Source organism: Eumetopias jubatus, unplaced genomic scaffold (assembly GCF_037043125.1).
Source record: "Eumetopias jubatus isolate StellerSeaLion01/CBP00866 unplaced genomic scaffold, mEumJub1_p1.0 scaffold_9, whole genome shotgun sequence".
In the NCBI taxonomy this organism is placed as follows: domain Eukaryota; kingdom Metazoa; phylum Chordata; class Mammalia; order Carnivora; family Otariidae; genus Eumetopias; species Eumetopias jubatus.
The window spans coordinates 15,875,943-15,893,371 of NW_028274815.1; positions in this window are offsets into that span (position 1 = coordinate 15,875,943).

A 17,429-nucleotide genomic window follows, 5' to 3' on the forward strand; every position below is an offset into this window, starting at 1 on the left:
ATGTAAAGTCACGAACATTTTACTATGGATAATAAGAAATTTAATCTATTTATAAGGCAAATTGGGAGCCCTTTGTAAAACGTAAGGAGAGACGACCAGGGAACCAGAAGAAGGTTGAAATTTTCTCTGGTTGGGTTCAGAACAGCCTTATAAAGAAAGTGGTGAGTGAAATCAGAAAAACGATAGTAACTGGCTCCAAATGACAAGAAACACTGAAAAACTGTTAGAAGCAACTTTGCCAGAACTCTGGAAAACAGTCAAAGCTTTCTAGCAATCAAGTGAACACTGAATCAAGACAAAGGCAACTTTAAAATGATAGTAAAAACCCTTACCTTATACCATACACAAAAATCAACTCAAAATGGGTTAAAGACTTAAGACCTGCAGCTATAAAACTCCTAGAAGAAAACACAGGGGACAATCTCCTTGCCACTGGCCTTGGCAATGACGTTTTTTTGGCTCTGACACCAAAAGCACAGACAGTAAAAGCAAAAATAAACAAGTGGGACCACATCAAACTAGAAAATTTCTGCACAGCAAAGGAAACAATAAAAAAAATGTAAAGGCAACCTATGGAACGAGAGCAAATGTTTGCAAACCATTTACCTGATAGGGGGTCAATATCCAAAATATATAAGGAACTCTTACAACTCAAAAGCAAAAAAAAAAAAAAAAAACCCAATTAAAGAATGAGCAAAGGACCTGAACAGACATTTTTCCAAAGGATACATGCAAATGGCCAACAGGTTCTGCTAAGATGTTGACTAGCAGTGGTAAAAGTAGACAAAAATCCTTGTCTTGTTACTGATCTAAGAGGGAAAGCTTTCAGTCTTCTGCCATTGACTATGATGCTAGCAGTGGGTTTTGCATAAATGCCCTTTATCATATTGAGGAAGTACCTTTCTATTTTTAGTTTGCTAAGGTGTTTTTCATCACTTAAAAATCCTTTATCACATGCTTTTCCTGAATCAGTTGAGATGTCTATGTGTTTGTTTCTTTGTTCTATTAATGTGGTGTATCACACTGATTGATCTCCTTGCATTCCTGGGCTATACCCTACTTGGTCATGGCGTATAATCCTTTTAATGTGCTATTGTGTTCTGTTCACTAGCATTCTGTAAAGAATTTTTGCATCTATATTCATAAGGGATATTAGCCTGCAATTTTCTTTTCTTGTGATGTCCTTAGCTAGCACTGGTATCAGTGTAAACATAGCTTGATAGAGTGAGTTAGGAAGTGTCCCCCGCTCTTCTATTTTTGGAAAAGTTTGAGAAGGATTGGTGTTAATTCTACTTTAAATGTTTGGTAGGATTCACCAGTGAAGCCATCTGGTCCTGGAATTTTCTTTGTTGGATATTTTTAAATCATCGATTCAATCTCTACTTATTATAGACCTATTCAAATTTTCTAACTTAAAGTCAGTGTCTAGAAACTTATAATTTATATTTCTAGAAATGTATCCACTTCTTTTAGATTATCTAACTTGTTGACATAAAATAGCTCATTATATTCTCTAATAATTTTTCTTTTGTTAAGGTTGATAGTAATGTCCTCTCTCCCATTTATGATTTTATTTGCATCTTCTCTCTTTTTTTCATCAATCTAACTAAAGGTCTGTCAATCTTTTTGGTATTTTCAAAGAATCAACTTTTGCTTTCATTGATTCTATTTTATATCTGCTCTAACCATCATTATGTTCTTCCTTTTAATAGGTTTGGTTTGAGTTTGCTCTTCTTTTTCTACTTCCTTGAGGTATAAAGTTAGGTTATTCATCTGAGATCTTTTTTTTTTTTTTAATTTAGGCTGCTATAAATTTCCCCCTGAGCACTGCCTTTATTGTATCCTATGAGACTCGATACACTGTGTTTTTGTACTACTAGAAATTCTATCTACAGCAATTAGGAAAGAAAAATAAATAAAAGGCATTCGAACTGGGATGGAAAAATTAAAACTATCTTTAATCACAAATGACATCATCTTAGATATAGAAAATCCCAAAGATTTCACCAAAAAAAAAAAAAAGCTCCTAGAGCTGATAAACAAACTCAGCAAAGTTTCAGGGTACAAAATCAACACACAAAAATCAGTTGTGTTTCAGTACACCAGCGATGAACAATCCAAAACAAAATTAAGAAAACAATTCCATTTACTAATAGAATCCAAAAGAGTAATTTATTACCTAGTAATAAATTTAATGAAGATGGTAAAGACTTGTACACAGTAAACCACAACACACTGCTAAAGGATATGAAAGAAGACCTAAATCTTAAAATTGGAATTAATTTCTAAAGTTGGCATGTAATATAAATGCACATAAAATGAGAATTCAGTATATACAATTTGAAATCAAGTGAATCTGTTCACATGCTCATACGTCTGTATGTATCACAGAGAGTAGAACTTTATTATATTAAAATACAGTCCCCAAAATTTTTAGCAATCCACAAATGCAGAAATGCAGACATGTTTGAAGAAGCCCCTGGCTTTCTCCTGTTACATTACTGAGGAAAACTCATACTTTCTATGCTCTCTCTTCATACCCTGGTTAAAAGCCTTTTTGACTTTTCACCGGAGTTTTCTCTCTCACTTGATGAGAGACAGATTTGCACACTAGTTGGAGAATTTTTTGCAAGAGCCTCTCAAATACCTTTTCCATTTGACCAGATAAAGTATATGATAGACTCTTCCACATCACAGATCTGAGTCAGTACTAAGCTCCATAGTCTAGTCTTCAAGTATTTTCCCCAAAATTCTATTTTTGGGCTAAGTCAAAGCTGATATGTTCAGCTGTGCAGGTTTTGCACTGCACAATTCTAGCAGGAACAATTCAGTTAGGAAGCAAAGTGAATGATCTTTGTTTCTCTATCTCCCTCTCTCTCCCTCTCTCTCTCTCTCTCTCTCTCTCTCTCTCTCTCACACACACACACACACACACACACACACACACGTTTTCATACTTCTCCTCAGAGTCACAGTGCTTTGAGAACAGAGCATACACTACATGAAGATGTGCATTTGGGCAGCCAGCTCTGTGTCTGTCTACATGGCTCATATGGCTCAAGGCTTGCACTGGGTCCCATTCAAACTCTTATGTCAAAAAGATTATAAATGGCTACATGTCTTGGACCTTTAATTAAAACTTTAAGTGTTGGGGCACCTGGGTGGCTCAGTCATTGGGCATCTGCCTTCAGCTCAGGTCATGATCCCAGAGTCCTGGGATCGAGCCCCACGTCGGGCTCCCTGCTCAGTGGGAAGCCTGCTTCTCCCTCTCCCACTCCCCCTGCTTATGTTCCCTCTCTCACTGTGTCTCTCTCTCTGTCAGATAAATAAATAAAATCTTAAAAAAAAAAAACTTTAAGTGTTAAGTCAGCAAGAACAACCTACAATGCCCAGGTGGTTCTGACATTAATCATCAATTTCACCCCCACCCCCCACTCCCAGGGCACAAGTAAAAGCCAAGACCAGACAGGGCAGAGGTGCCATCTCTGTGTCTGCCCAGCCCGACCCTCTGCTTTCATTCTGCTGTTCCTCTGCCATCTTCGGCCACCTGTATCCCTTCAGCATCCATGCAGGTGCACGCCCCACTCTACACTGTCTCGTGCAGATCCATCTGTCTGGCTGCACTAAACCAGTCTGGTCATTTCACTCTATCAGGATTGATATAATTATTGGACTGAATCCTCAGTCCGTTTGTCATTTCTCTGAGTTCAGTCTCGAAAGCACAACTCTTTCTGCCTTACCTGCCTAGCCTGCCTGTCAACTGTTCCAGCAATTTGTAACCAGATACTAATCACTTCTGTCCAAATCCACACAGAACAGGGAATTCTACAGGTGTGGCTCTGCTCTGGTGCAAATTTACTCGTGCCCCTGCAAGAAACACTCTGGGGTTGACATTGTCTTAAACACCCGTTCCCACTATTCCTCCAGAGTAGTTTTGCTCCTCCCATACTGAGACACCCCTTCTCCTATGAAGAGATGCCTCATCGGGATATTTCTATATAATCATGCCATTTACACAATTACATAATTAACTTCTCCCATCCCTTACAGGGGTGGAAAGTTAAGGAAGGGGCAAACATCATCTGTAAATGTCACAGTGTCCCACACTGAGCATTTCAGGCCCCTGATAAAAGGGTTTATGCATCAGGCTGCCCTCGAGGGCCAGGCAGGTGGCCCAAGACATGGTGCACTGGATTGGCTTCGAAAAGCCCATGAGAGGGAGGAGTATGAGGCTATGTTCACAGGCCCTCTAAGTATCACCTGTATCAAACAGCCTTACCCAAAAGCCAACACTCCTATCTCTAGCAGCACTCTCCCCCCAACCCTAGAGGAGCCTACCTAGGCTCTGGCAGTTCCAGTTTTGTGGCAGGAAAGAAAGGGTCCCTCTGGAGGCCGGTCCGTTTGGGAACCCAGGCTGCCTGTGGTCCAAAACAGAACAGATGGGCTCCAATGATGTTGTCAGGGAAGAATATATGGCCAAGAGCCACGATGGGACCCAGCTGTCCACTAGAGGCCATAAAAGAGCCAACTCAGTATCTACTTCCTGGTGTGGATCTCAGGGAGAACTTCTATGTACTATTTCCCTTCACAACCACCTGGGATGGAAGACACATATCCCCTAAGCCTTCCAGGGAAGAATTAAAAGCAGGTTAGAAGACTTTGTCTTCAAAAATGCCTGGTGTTTTAAGTCTGGCTGATAGAGCCTGGACCCATGGCCTAAGCCCGGAAGAAGCACTTGGGGATAAGGACAGTATTGGTTCAGGATTCAGGAATGCTGGGCCAAGCCCTGCCACCTGCTAATCTGGGCCAAGACTGTGTCCCTCCTAAACCCCCATTTCTTCAGTTATAAAAAGAGAAGATGGTCTAAATCGGTGGTTCTTAATGCATCAGAATTAACTCGTGAACTTTTTATAAATATATACATACCTAACCCTACTCCCAGGCAGTATCAGTCATCAGATCTTAGGTGGCCTAAGCATGGTTACATTAGGAAAGTTCAGCAGCTGTTTGTACATGCCCCACAACCTATAGTTCCATGAACAGCACTTAACACTCTACTCCAGGTGAAAATGTGACCACAGCATGATGTTGTTGACAAGTCTCTTTCCTGACACAAAACTGGTTGAAGTCCTTCGTTATGCCCAAGGACAGCCTACACATCAGAGATAAAAACCATGCCCCCAAAGCTGAGCATGACAATCACAGGTCATCCAGTGGGGCCATGGCCACCCCTACCCAGGCCAGGTGCAACCAGGCTGGAGACAAAGGTGTCCTTCACCTGTCACCCCTTCCATGGCCCCCAAGGTCCCCTTTTATCCCTGCCCCATCCCACAGGACTGTCTGTTACTATGTCACTCAATGGGGGAGGGGAATCTGGGTGTCTTCCACATTGATGGCACCACTTTCCATCCAGCCATCCAGATTATAACCCTCGGAGTCTTCCTTCTTCACTTCCTCTTCACCATGTGCATCCTCAGATCCCGTGAACTCTACTTTCATTCTCTCCATCTCAATGCCACTAACTTCACAGATCAGCTTCTCCCTTGCCTGGAATAATACAAAGGCCTACAGACAGGTATACCTCTAGCTACCCCCTAAACCTACCCTCTTGGATGAATTTTTCAAACTGAGGTTCTGACTTAAGGGATCCCCTATGCTGGTAGGGGAGGCATGTATCTCTATATTTTTACGAGTGGATTTACTACTTCCATTGGAATCTCAAAGGTTTGTGTCCAAAAAAAGTGGATAGACACTGTCTACCATGCTGCCAGAAGGACTTTTCTGCACCACTGCTCTGTGTTCTGACCAAGATGACTTTGAGGGCAGGAATCATATCTGAACCAGCCTCTGTTTCCCCATCACCTTACTTGGTATCTGGCACAGAGAAGGAAGTCCCGTGAATGTTGAATCGAATTATTAGCCACAGCCGAGTATGATTTCAATAGCATGGGAGTAATGCCTTGCAGAACTCTCCCTCATGAGCTGGAAACCCAAAGGAAACTCTTGGCTCTGTTCTGTCAAGATAACAGCCTTTAACTCTGAAGGAAACATTCCATGTGCATCAGCTTTGCCAATGAAAGCAAGCCAACCAAAGGTGCCTCCAGCCAGTGGAAGGGACTTGGGGACACTGTGCCAGCTGCAGCAGGTGATTCATCCTCAGGCATGACCATGCACCTTGTCAGTGCCAAACCATCCGCCCTCAGAGTCAACTAGAGAATCCAGACCCCCTGGTTGACTAGGGGGAGCCAGATCCCGAAACTCCCACCAGCCCCAAAGATTTCTGCCAATCATTACTCCAATCTTGGGCTCCCCTACAGATGCCGAGCTGTATGTGTCTTGTTCAGAGATGTTTATAGCTCAAGTTCCAGAGACGACTTGGAGGGCTCTCAGGTTGTAATCTACTTCAGACAAAAATCCATGACGTCTCCTTGGAATCCTGAAGCTTCCCAGGGGACATTCCAACTTGAACTTCAGAATATTTTATTTTCTTACATGTTGTGTGTCCAGGTGAGAGAGTCTGGAGGTAAGTCAGAAGACAACAGAACATGCAAAAATGCAAAATGTATATTTGCAAAGGGAAAAAACAAGGATCATAGAATCCCATTCCTCAGGTCAGTTCCAGCAGCATAAGCCAAGCACAAAGAGATTTACAAAGAAACCAATGTTCGCCTCATCTACTGGTGTCTCCCCCCAGACACCAGGTAGGCAGCGCCAATTTCTCAGCCTGTAGCATGGATATTAACCTTTAATGCCCGAGGAATCCTGAGCTCAGTTCCACCCATACCACACTGGTGACTAACAGGGGTCCCAGCTCAAGCCTGCTTGGGATCCAGAGATGCACAGGGCAAAATTCCCAGAAATCTAAATGCGTAAAGAACCAAACTGCCTTCATGGAGAGAATTCATTCTAAGGCAAGACTCTATAACGCAGACCTGAATATAAGATTTCCACACCTGAGCAAAGAAGGTTTCTTAATGGTTCTGTTCCTCCCCTGTCTAGTCCTATGGATTCATGTCTACAGTTTCTAAATTCTTTAATATGAGGTGGTAGCCAAAAAGGACTCAGACTAGTGCTCAGTTTTCTCACTGTAATGGTCCCTGCACGGCAATGCCGTGGCCCACAAGACCATAGTCCCTGATGGGAGAGGGCAGCAGGAGTGACCATCAGTACATTGTGGTGACCCCAGAGGATGGTCGCAGTCAGAAGCCATGCTCAGGCAGCATGCCAGGGCCCACAGTGAGAAGGACACTCAGAGATTGGGCAGCAGTTTCTAGAAGTAGAGGCACAAAGTAACAGCCAGACATGCTTATGAGCACACACCAGACACACTGGGGAATACAGAAATACTTAGTGGGAACGCTGCAAGGGAGTCAAGACCCTATAAAATGATAGGGGAAGGAGGCAGTAAATTCAGGTTATTGCTCGTAATGGGACTTGTTTACATGCACAGGTTGGGAAAGTGGTAGAATCTCAAGTTATAAGAGAAAAAGCATGAGTGATGGGCTGCTCCTTTTGAAGTCTCAGATCAGCCTCCCATGGCCTTATTTTCCTGACCCAAAGATGGAAATTGCCTTTTGAAAACCAGTGAGCCCAGGCCAAGCAACTTCTCCATAAGCTACTGCAAATGAACCTTCAGCCTCTCCCTGGAAGACACTGGGAGTCATTCAGAGAATTCAGCAAGTGGGCTGCCAGGGAGGAAGGATTTTGGTGACAGCCCCTGGTTGCTGGCTCCATCACAGGGCACCAGATGGGCCTCCAGGGGCCTCTGTGAGCTAGAGCCCCAGTCCCCACTGCAGAGCAGGGGCAGTCCACTTGTGAGCACTGTCTAGTGAGCCACCATCCTCACATTTTGGTTCTTCCTTGCCCCGCCCACCAAATCCCAAGAGATGAGGTCAGGAGAACATGATCACAAGGCAATAACAGAGCACTGCTCACTTGTCCAATCATCCAGCATTCAGCAAACACCCTCATGTGTCAAGCACTATGCCAGACACTGATCACATGCTGGTGAATGAGACAGACACAGTCCCTGCCCTCATGAAGCTTACGGGCTAATGGGGTAGACAGGTGTCAGACAAGCCAAAGGATTACAAAGCAGGAATGATGAGGATGTCCAAGGAGAAGAACAGGCTTCTGTGAGACAAGACTGTGGATCACAGAAGCACGCCCTGCAGAAATCCTTCTTACCCTGATGCGGGAAGATAAGCAGGGTTAGTGTGGGATAAAGAGTGGTCTGGACAAAGGCCTGGAAGCCAGTGGAGCACTAAGGCCCAGAGGAAAGCACGGTGCGTAGAGGGCAGAGAGCAAGGAGGAAGGTGAAGAGGAAGCAAGTGGGACTGCAGGAGGCCTGGGAGGTCACAAAAAGTATCAAACATCGTGTCTCGGTGCAAAGGGAAGCCCACCGGGGGCTGTACACAGGTACACAGCCAAGCCCCGCAATCTACTTTAGCTTGATAAAGATCAGTCTGCTTGCCTGGGGACAGTCGGTTGGGCAGAGCTGAGCAATGACATCAAAGAGATGGTAAATTGCAGAGAAGTTCAAGAGAGAGCTGACGGCATCTAGGCAAGGGTAGAGGCCATAGTACAGAGATGGGGCATTTGAATAAGATTTCAAAATAGAGGGGCGCCTGGGTGGCTCAGTCGTTAGGCGTCTGCCTTCGGCTCAGGTCATGATCCCCGGGTCCTGGGATTGAGCCCCGCATCGGGCTCCCTGCTCCGCAGGAAGCCTGCTTCTCCCTCTCCCACTCCCCCTGCTTGTGTTCCCTCTCTCGCTGTGTCTCTCTCTGTCAAATAAATAAATAAAATCTTAAAAAAAAAAAAAACTTCCAAATAGAACCACCAGAATCGGTGATGTGTAGTTAAGGATGGTGCCTTGGTTTCCAGCTGCAGGATCCATGCAGTTGGAAGGACCATTTATAGAGGCTAATGAGGTGGGGCAGGTTCAAAAGAGAACATGAATTCTCTGCCGTGGGACTTCCAAGAGCAGATGCTAAAGAGGCGATTGTGTTGGTTTTGACTTCAGAAAACAGAGGTGAATTTGGGAGTTCCTGGCACTTGGCTGGACACCGGGGCAGGGCCAGCGGCCTGGCCAGACTTAGAGGGCACCTGCCCTGCTCACAGCACCTGAGCCTCACAGCATCCCCGGAGGTAAGGAGGTGTCATTCCCCAGTTTGAAGGTCTGCCTCCAAGTGCTAAAATGGGGAGCCAAGGGCCTGGAGAAGGCTGCATCTGGACACCAGCAGCTTGCCTCTCTGCCCTGGTCTCCCAACGAGCCCCCTTAGTGCCAACCTAACAGTGGCCCTGTCACCCACCTTCTCTGCCCACCCTCTCCCCTCACACCTTCCTCCCTTCCCACCTCCCACCCGACAGGAACGCTCCCCTCCCTGTCTAAAGCAGCCGCCGTCAGGGCAGGACACCACTCTGTCCAGTGGCCCTTCCTGACCACTGGCCTCCAGGCACATGCATGCACACACTACAGGTAAGTACCCCCCACACACACCATACACACTACACACACTATACATGCAACACACATACCACATATGCCCAACACACACACACACCCCCTATGCATACCTCACCCACATAACACACACACAATATGCCTATTACACACACCACACACTCCACACACTCCACACAATACCACACACAAACTCTCGCAATGCACACAGTATACACAAACATACCACGCACACACACGTGCACACACACACTCACCACAAACTCCACACACTACACACAATACCACACACAAACTCTCGCAATGCAGAGTATACACAAACACATACCACGCACACACACGTGCACACACACATACTCTCTCAATCCAGGCAGTATCAATTTCCCTTTTCTCTGGAGGCCCTCAGCACTAACTCTGCTGCTCTCTAAATGAAATGATATACGAAAAGCAGCTGGAATAGTTCCTGGCACACACGGGCCCTTCTTTCTCCCCACCAACACCCTGCACACACCTGGTATGTAACTGGGGTTGCCCAGGGAAACAAAGGCCCGCATGGCTTTGGGCAGAGAACAAATAAACCACCACATTCCGGATAACTGAGGAAACACCTAAGAATGAGCTATCTGAGCTCAGTGGCGGCTTGCAGACGATGCCCAGATGCTGCCCCTCGCCCTGCATTCATGCTTCACATTTCAGAGCAAGCACAGCCTCAAATGTTCAACAGTCTTCTAGCAAAGCAAATGAGAGACCTAGTGCCTAACAAAAAAACCGCAATGAAACAACTCCAGGATCAGGAGTAGGAGATTGGTTCTACCACCCTGGCTCTGCCATTAACTCTCCGGACAACCTTGAACAAACCACCTGAGTGCTTCAGGCCTCGGCTGCCCCATTTGTAAAATGCAGGTCGTGGTTCCCCAGGCTCCTCAGAGGATGGGTGTGAATCAACAATGAAAGGTCTGCAGAGTGCAAGTGCTAGACACATAGCCATCTCCCTGGTGAGACCTGGCATCTTCCTCAACCCCTGCGGGGCAACAATGTGGATGCCACCAGCTGGACGTACTTCCACAGCTCATTCCAGGGATATGTTTCCCCAGTGCCATAAAGAGAGGGAAGGAAAGGAAATTACTTTTCCCCTTCGGACTCTGAGCCAGGCACATAGCCAATATATTTTTATGTAATGTCAGAGTCAAAAATCCCAAGACCTCCACCCTCTTCACGACAGTGTCAAAACTGGAACAATCTTAACACACAAATGATGCTTACTTCCACTGTCCCTGGGTAGGGTTGTTCTGGGTTTTTTCTCTTTTTGTTTTGTTTTGTGTTTGCATGCCCAGAAACAAGACTCACGGGTCTCCTGCTTTGTTGGGGCCCTTGCCGTGACCAAGTCCCTAAGAGGCCCGAACATGGTCCCAGTTCACCCAGCACAGCAGGGACTGACCGTGGCCTCCGTGCTTAGGGGTGCTGCCCCCAGTGACATCTATGTCAAAGTGCTGAGACCACAACAGCCCCTGGACGTGAGGCTGATTAAAGAGGGTTATGTGAATCGCCGAATTAAGTCGTCCAAAATTGGATAAAGCGATTGTGAAATCTGTTTTGAGTCAACCTATACATGTCTCATTGCAGGAAAATGCCTCAGTAAGAGTTCATGGAGGAAAAGAAAAAAAAAACCAGCAACTCATTGTTGGCTGACCTTCCTGGGCTCCTAATATTCAGTTCCCCAAAAGGCATCTTAGCCATGTAATTTCCAATATGGGAACAATTTGAGTTGCAATTAGGCAAATCTCAGAAGGTTCTGCCACTGATTTGTTCGTTCTCTCAATATTATTCTATAGGACACACTAAAATACTGTGCCAGGTTCACACAGAGGGCAATTGGGAACAGCGCATGTGGGTTACAGAGACTGGGTAAACACATCGCTGCTCAGTAATGGCATCGCTAGGCCACTGGACCTGGACACATGGCCCTCCTGCCCCAAGGGCATCTAGTAATGGCCCTGCGGCGGGGGCGGGGGGGGGGGGGGACAGGGGCTATTAGCAACTCGGAGTTGTGTGTTGTGGTGAGAGCAAGAGGCTCTGGGCAGTAAGTATGGAGGTGGCCAGGGTAGCTACCAGCTACAACACAGCCCCAGAGATTGTACGTGAAAGAAAAGCTAACAGATTCCTGGCAGTAACAGTAGATTTTGTTGTAGGCCATATCCTTCACTGAGTACCTCTCCTCTGTGCCAGGCCTGAGCTAGACCCTAGGGACACTGAGCTGAAAAAGACAGCTTTGACCTCAAGGAGCATGGTGGGAGGACGTACCAGCAAGCAAGCCCAGTTGGAAGGGATTATTTTCAAAAGTGCCAGGAAAGCACAGAAAAGGAAGAGATTAATTCCACCTATAGTGTGAGAATAAGCTTCACAGAGAAGGGCATAACTGAGTGGGCCTTGAAGCATGGATAAGAGTTTGGTACATAGTGAAGAGAAAAATGGCAGTCCCAGAGAAGAACTTGCTCTCCTGCTTGGGAGGAGTTGGCACTCCCTGAGCTGTGCATGCCTCCTATGGGCTGAGTCATGGTCATCTTTTTCAACAAGCAAAACAATCAAGTCTTCAGTGCTAAATTAACGTCTTCTTCCTGTGTCCCTGGTCTCCAGGAAGAAGGAAAGGTCATTCCTGCCCTATGGGGCACATCTGGCTTGCCCTGGACTCCTCTTATGACCTGTCCCTTATCTTAAGGGGGCCAGTTTGCTCCCAGTGATAGGAGTGCCTGGATCCTCCTCAAAGTTCTGAGCCCAAAATGCAGAGGCAGTCTTGCCTGCTTCCTGACCAGACCAGAGCTCATGCCTAAGACCAGATCCTGCTAGAACTGAAGCTTAGGTGTGGACAGAATCTGACCTGACTGGGAGGTCCTGGAAGGCAAGGACAGTGGAAGGCTGATCTTTGTTTCCCCTTTCCTCCAGACCTGCTCAGGGCCCAGCTCTCAAGACATGAGGGAGTGTGTAAGAGTGTGTGGGTGAGTGGGCACATAAGTGAGTAGTACGTGTATGAGTGTGAGGGTGTATTAGTACGAGTGCGTGCAAGTGAGTACTTGAGTGTGTGAGCAGGTATGTGTGAGTGTGTGAGCAGGAGCATAAGTGAATGTGTGGTACGTGCATGAGTGTGTGGGTGTGTGTAAGAGTGTGAGGGCTTCAGTGAGCAAGTATGTGCATGAGTGAGTAAACACAAGCCCATCGGTCTGAGGCAGCACCTGAATATCTAAGGTGGAGCTTCAGCCTGAACCTCAGGATCCAATTAAGTGGCCAGTCCAGAAGCATAACAGATGGGAAAGGCAGGACGACAGTCAGAGGGGTGAGAGGTGCGAGGTGAATTATGACCGGCCACGTGCAGAGTACGGTTTACGTCGACATGGGGATCCGGAAGTCAGGAAGGAGAGTGGGTTACAGCTGGGCAAACAAGCTTCCCACAGCAAGAAAACCTCCGGAAGCACGTGGGGAGATCCAGGGACAGAATCAGGCCTCTTGAAACGCCACGTTACTTCGGACCAGTTCCCCCATGACACCGGTGCCCCCAGGAAAGCAGGGCCCTCTGGCTCCCCGTGACTCGGCGAGGGGAGCACCTAGCAGGCAAAATATAAAGGCAGACCTGGGCAAATCCTTCAGCAGAGCCCCAAGAAACAGTGACTCCACTGTGTACTTGAGCAAGATAGGGTGCAAGGGCCACCAGCTGCTTCTGCTAACGGGGGCAGCCCCAGGTCCAAGAGACAGGTCAGGGAGAACAACAGGAGAAGTGGGAAGACATTAGAGCAGATAGGCAGAGATCATTCATTCATGGACAAACATTCCTCATCCTACCGGATTTTTCTATCTGATTCACTAGAGGACCCCAAAGTGGTCATTTCTGCTGTCTGAGAGTCTGGCCTCCCAGCTGGGCAAAGAGAGGCTGTTGTATGTGATTGGAGGGCCTGGCTACTCTGTCTTTGTTACAGACGCAAACCCCTTCACCTCCCTTCTCTGCAGTGATGGGCTTCCCAGGAACGTCAGGGATTACCCGTGTGGCCAGAGGCATCATCGGACCCACCTGGGAGCCACAGCCCCAACTCAGTGTGCAAAAGGCACCCAGAGTCACAATGGTACCCCATCTCTCCCCAGCTCACTCCATGACATTACTATCCAGAGAACACGATGCCACTCTGCTGTAAAAACCTGAGTGGCCTGGACTGAGCTACTTGCACAGGAGTAAACCTAACGTCCAAGCCAGGAAGCATGAGTAACTAGGACACGACAACTGAATCTCTCCTGACTGAGCCCCACTGTGCTGATGCAAGTTTCTCCACACCCCCTCTCTGCCGTGTGTGCTCTCTGCCTGGAACCCCCAAGAGCAGGCCTGGGTGGCCCTGGGCATCCATCGTGGCTAGCTCACTCAAGGCTGCTTTCCTGGGTAAAAGGATCTGGGCCTCTGAGAGCTCTCACCCGCCCTCACCAGCCTCACAACCAGCTCCAAGGGTTGTTTCTTCACACTTAAACCTACCCGGGACCCAGGTTCATCGCTGGGCTCAGTTATCTGCAAGTGGGGTCAGAGATGTACGGAAAATCAGACCCATCGTGTGCCGCCTAAGCCCAAAGCAGCCCCACGGGGACAGGGCCTAGTGACCTGGTGACTCCAGACCCCACAGAGACCATCCTCAGTGACCTTGTCATGGGCTGCAATGACTTGTCCCTGTCCTGTGAGGTTAGGCCCTCTTCAGCCACCTACCAGAGGGCTGGGCATGCGGCGTATGCTCCATAAAGAATTGTCAATTGTCTTAGGAAGTCTGTCCCTCTCTGATCTTTGCTCTTCTCATCTTTGGGAAAGGCTGAATGGATTCATGTGGGCACTCAATTCCAACAACCAAGAATTCCAAGGACAAATTCCATTTCTTTTCCTGATTTCATTGACACTCAGCCCACCCAAAACCAGTTTGGTAAAACATTTAATCATGAGATGTATATAGGAGAGTTTTCTAACAAGACACTTCATGTCAGTTTTCTAAAAAAATAAGAGGCAGAGTGTTTCTAAGAGCAGACTGGTCCTTGGGAAGGAGGGAAAAAGAGAGAGAGGGAAACACACCATAAGAGACTCTTAACGACAGAGAACAAACTGAGGGTTGATGGAGGGAGGTGGGTGGGGGATGGGCTGGGGGGATGGGGATTAAGGAGGGCACCTGTTGTCGTGAGCACTGGGTGTTATACGTAAGTGATAAATTACTAAATTCTACTCTGGAAACCAGTATTACACTGTATGTTAACTAACTAGAATTTAAATAAAAATTTGAAAAGGGAAGAAAAAAGGACACAGGGCCAGGGGCCATCCAATGTTCCCTATTTTCATAGGACTGCTCAAATAGTTATGGGCTTCCAAACAACCCTCCAACTTCTACTCAATTTAACTCACCAAAGCCTCCACTCCTCTGGCTTATATACCCTGAGGATTATTATGGCATCCAACTAAAATTAAAAATAAAAAAATATATATATAAGAGCAGACGAGCCCAGCACTCTAAATAATGGAATCCAGCTTAGGGCCTTCTAAAGAAAGCAGAATCCTCACAGTCCCATATGAAGGGATGGAAAGGGTAAGAAGCCACAGAAGCAGAGACACAGATGCCACAGAGCCCAAAGCAGGTGTTCTGTATTTTTTAATAAACTTTATTTGGAAAGAACCTTAAATGTGCAGAGAGGTCACAAAGGTGGTACAGAGAGCTCACCAGCTTCCCAGATGATTAACTTCTTAAGTTTCCACAGTACATGTGTCAAAACTAAAACCAATATTGGTTGGTTACTATTAACTAAACTCCAACTTTCCTTCTGATTTCACTAGTTTTTCCAATGTCTTTTCCTCTATCCCAGGATTCAGTCCAGGACACTGCAGTGCACTTGGGCCTCATCTGTTCTTAGGCTGCTCCGGTCTGTGACAGTGTCTCAGACTCTCCTTGTTTTTCATGACCTTAACCGTCTTCAGGAGACCTGGTCAGGTACTGTGTGGAGTAGCTTTCAATTCGGGTTTGTCTGATGCCTTACGCCTGATTAGACTGTATTGGTGGGTTTGGGAGAAAAATAAAATAGCACGAGGTAAAGCGCCCTCCTCATCATGTGACATCAGGGCACATTCCATCAACGTGGCTTATCCCTAGTGATGTGAACTTGACCGCCAGGCAAAGTAGCACTTGCCAGTTTCTTCCTTGTAAAGTAGAGCAGGAATTTTTTTTTTAACATCACCCCTTCCAAACCTTTTCAGAGGAAGCACCCACAGCAGTGTCTGTGTTCATCCAGCTCCCTGAGCCATGATGATTTGTCCAGAGGTGACAAGCATTTGTCAGAGCTCCCCCACAACCTGGCTGGAGGTCTGATGGACCTCAGGCAGAACCAAAGTGGCCCCATCCCATCAGGAATTGTATGCCAACAGGGAGCAGCCCCTGGCCCAAGAGAAAAATATACTTCTTGGATTGATGATGTCCTCAAAGGAAGCCTGTAGTTGCCCACAATGTGATCACATTCCCAGTTGTCATGTGGCTTTATGAACATTCGTCTTCTCTATCCTCAGCAAATACCTACTGACTGAACTGGGTCTATCCATTTCCCTCTTCCTCTCTTCTTAATTTCCTTCCTTTTTCTTCCTATTACCTGTCATCCTCCCTTAAATGGCTAGTAGAGACCTGAAGTATATTTTATAATTACCGGCTGTGCTTGTTAAATAGTTCTCTCTGCTCTCCTTCATCTACAAAACAGAAAGTTGGAATAGTCTCACTTCCCCTCCAAAAAAAAAGAAAAAATGGCTTGGGTTGCTTCACCCATGTGATTGTCAGACTGTGTTTTCCGGAACCAGCAGTGGGGAGGCATTTTCTAACGAGCGATCTGGCTGGAGGATTTGACACCAGGCTGACCACCACCCACAATCAGAGCCGCTGGGAGGGAGGGGTGCACTAAAGATGCCCTCCTGCTGCTTCTGAGTTCATCTCAGGAGCAGAAGCCAAGGGCTGTTGGAGGAGACCTCAGAGCCCCTCTGGCCCCACTACCTTGTTCTACAGAGCACTGAAACATGGTGAAAAGAGAGCCATTCAAGGTTACTCAGCACATGAGTGACAGTGGGATAAGATCCCCGGACTTTGGACCCCTCCTCTAGTGACCTTTCCACTATGTCACGGTTAATTAGATCATGGAGGGAATGGCTACCTTTTCCCACAGTGCTATTTACAAGTAGCTTAGAACATAAAAATCCCACACAGGCACTTTTCCTATACAAATAGTGCCGTGATCTGTTTCTGACTTAATCACAATGCATCTGCAAGTTTAACCAAACTAAACAGAACACAGGTCGAACTCAGCACCAGTTCGGACATCATACCCACAGCATCCATGGCTCCAGCTACCCAGCACAGAACCCGGAATCGATAAGATAAACCTTACACTTCGGGATTAGTGCTCTTTGGGATGACTACTGTTGATGTGGGTGTGACTGCAGAGTTTTTATGGCCTGAGAACTTAGCTCCACAGCAAGCAGCCCACCGAGGTGTTGGAACCGGAAGCTGGATCGGCTTTATCCATCGTTGGCAGAGAGGGTGGCATCTCTCCAGGGCCACTGCATGTGCTCTTGGGAGTTCCTGTGGCAGCTGAAGCTGAGAGGTTCTCAGTGAGTCTCCGGATGGCCAGGACACCTGTCTGTCTGTCCTATAAGACTTTCTGCTCCTTCCTGCATTCACCCAAATATGATGGAAAAGCAGGACTCTAGGGCAGACCCAGACAAAGGGAGGTGGAGTCTACACATGACCCCAGCCAGTTGTGTGGGCAGACTTACAGCCCAAGGTGCAGCAAATCTGGAAAAAAACAGGCAAGCAAAGGCTGAGATTCAGCCTTGAGACACCCCGAGCCAGCCACCTCTGTGTGACACACTGTCCCTGCACATCACAGAAACTACAAAGATGTCCATGTCGTTGTTAAGTGGCTCTGAATA